Genomic DNA, 2,744 nt, shown 5'->3' with positions numbered 1-2,744 from the left:
GTACCCCCCTCTTTGTAGGTTTTCTGAGTCACTAACTCAGCTTATCTTGGATATAAGTTTCTCAAAGTGCAAGTCAAACTTTCTCCCAAAATACGCTTGTGTGTATAAAGTTTGCACTCTGATGAAGAGTACATGGGCGCTTCATTGCTCTATAGTAAACCCAACCTAAAATTTTCTATCTTTTAACTTTTTGACAAGTCATTGGAAGATCTGTGACATCAGATTGTTGACCTAGAATGTCTCCCCTACTTTGTTATTGAGATGAGACCACCGCGCTGGGCTGTAGAGTTTCTCACTGTGGAAACCACTTCTTCCAGCATCACTTACTGATAGAAAGGACTCTCTACCTTCCACAGGAATCCAAAGTGGCCCCTCTTACTACAGCCATTGCACAAGAGTCTCTTCTGGGCTCTACTTTGTTCCATTGGTCACACTGACAGCAGCGATCCTGAACGTGAACCCTCTCCCTGGGTTCTTCCTTAAAAGTATCTAAGATACCCTTGACTCTGTCCACTTCCATATTGGTTTTAGAGCCAACTTATTGGGTCCACTGGGTCCTCTTTTGCTCCCTGATTAGAAGTGTTATACCCCAAAAATGAATTTGGTGATAATTGACATTTTTATTACTAAACCTTCTAACCCAGCAGGCTATGGTATACATTTCTATTTTTAAACAACCAAATAGGACTTTATATATTCCAAATGGAATTCTTATTTGTAAGTTGTAATTATTTCTAGTTATTTTGTACTTTTGGCCTTGTTAAGAATGCTATTTTTATTTAACTTTCTAATTTTTTTGGTGCTGGCATACAGAATTTTTTAAACTTTGATATACATCAGGCTTCTTAGATTTGCATTATATGGTCTTGTCATTTGGGAATGGATGTTTTGTTCTTCCTTTCAAAGTTGTGCATCTTGTTTTTTTTCCTTTTGCCTTTCTGTACCGGCCTGGAAACTCAGCATGGTGTTCAGAACTGGTAGTGTGTGCTTTCTCGCCTGTTTTCTGCTTTCAGAAAAACATGTCTGATCGTCACCATTGAGTTTGCTCTCACACATTTACATAGCTCTTCCTTAGCACTTTCAGGATAGGAACTCCATTCGTTACCATTCACTTCAAAGTATTTCTTATATTTAACTATGTTTGTTTCATAAATAGAATATTCAGAAGTATCTCTTTAAATATTTTTCAAAATTTATATGAAAGAGAATATATTAAGAGAGTGAGTTGTTTCTTTGTCTAAATTTAAACAAACAAACAAAAAAACCCAGGATTTTGGGAGAGGAATTGGCAAATAAGTTCCCAAATACTCCACTTGATCTAGAGGAGGAGAAGGCGTCTCACTGGTGTCCTGGCTTGGGTTCTGTGTTTGTTTTCATTTCCCCTTCACTTATTCATCATGGCTCTATCTTCTACTTGTGAAGCCAGTAGCATCCGCTAGTGATTAGAAGGAACTCAGACTCATTTTCCTGATGACTGCATGGCTTCCTTTGTTACTTTATTTTATTTATTTTATTTTTTTTAAAGATAATTTTTCCTTATTTAGGGGAGAGTATGAACGTAGTCCCCCACTACCACAAATTATGCAGTCAGGTTTCCCACATTTGGAGAAATCGCAGGGGTCAGCAATGGATAAGCTTTGCCCTGGGAAAACCACCTTCGTGATCATGGTATCTCCCCTGCCAGGTAAGTATTGTTATTTTATTTTAAAGCCAAGTATTTAGTTACATTTAAGGCCAACATCATTATTCACTTTTGGTGCCCAGCTAAAGTTTCTTTCAGAGGGTCATTATTTGGCTGGGGTGCAGCTCATTGGTAGAGCATTTACTTCTCATTCACAAAGCCCCGAGTTCAATCCCTTGCCGTAAAAAATCAGTATTTTATAGACAGAAATGATGAGGGGAAAGAGATCTAAGATCTACGATGAATGTGTTACAACTATTTTTATGACAAGTTTGGACTGTCTGTCCAATGTGAAGACGTTTTCTGGCGCCTTTCTTCTTTTCTTCCACCTGGTGATTGATTGAGAGTAAAATGTAATAATTTTAAAGAAAATGAGATGGTTATTTTCCTCACTATAAGTTCTTTAAGGAAAAAAATCAAATACTTATGACAGAACAAGTAACTTTAGTAATGATACAGAGTCAAAGTCAGGAGGGATTAAGCAAAACCAAGGAAGGTGTGAAATTCTCTGAAAATGGTGGTTTTCAGCATGACCAGCTCCAGTGCTCGTTTCAAAGACTGACGTTTTCCCTGTGTCTCCAGAAACTGCCTCTTCCCTGGATGATCATATGCCTTTAGTTCTGGAAAAGTGCAAATTATTTTTAGATTAAAAGTAATAAAATGTGGTTTTACCTGTGGCTATATCTACACTCTGCAAGTGTGAAAACACAAATTCATAATGAGAACTCCTGAAGTCCATTACCAGAAACTTAAAAGTCGGATTTCTTAGAGTTCAGTTCTGTTAGTCCTGTCTCACTTATATTACCATTTAGGTTGAATAAGCTAAGATTTAAGTACTCATGTGTTTGAAATAGCTGCTCTATCTTCTCCTTCAAATGAGGAAAGCCAACCCTTCTTGGGTTTCTCCTTGCAGCACCGCATCCTTACAGCATGCATTCGTCTTCCCTACGAAGAAGAATTAATTTTTGGGCTGCACTCTCTGAGTAACAGAGAAAGCCAGAGAGGAGAAACCATCCAGGTATCAGAAGGGGAAGGGGTCAAAGCATGATGTGCTGACTTCCAT

The 2,744-nt window shown here is 38.0% G+C and overlaps 1 pseudogene; it reads right to left on the bottom strand.

The window, feature by feature from the left end:
• Positions 1-1,543: 1,543 nt before the first annotated feature.
• Positions 1,544-1,692, bottom strand: LOC141416961 (U1 spliceosomal RNA; annotated as a pseudogene).
• Between the last annotated feature and the right edge of the window lie 1,052 nt (positions 1,693-2,744).

The sequence above is a fragment of the Castor canadensis genome, chromosome 14 (genome assembly GCF_047511655.1).
Source record: "Castor canadensis chromosome 14, mCasCan1.hap1v2, whole genome shotgun sequence".
Taxonomy (NCBI): domain Eukaryota; kingdom Metazoa; phylum Chordata; class Mammalia; order Rodentia; family Castoridae; genus Castor; species Castor canadensis.
This window is presented reverse-complemented; position numbering and strand designations above follow the sequence as displayed.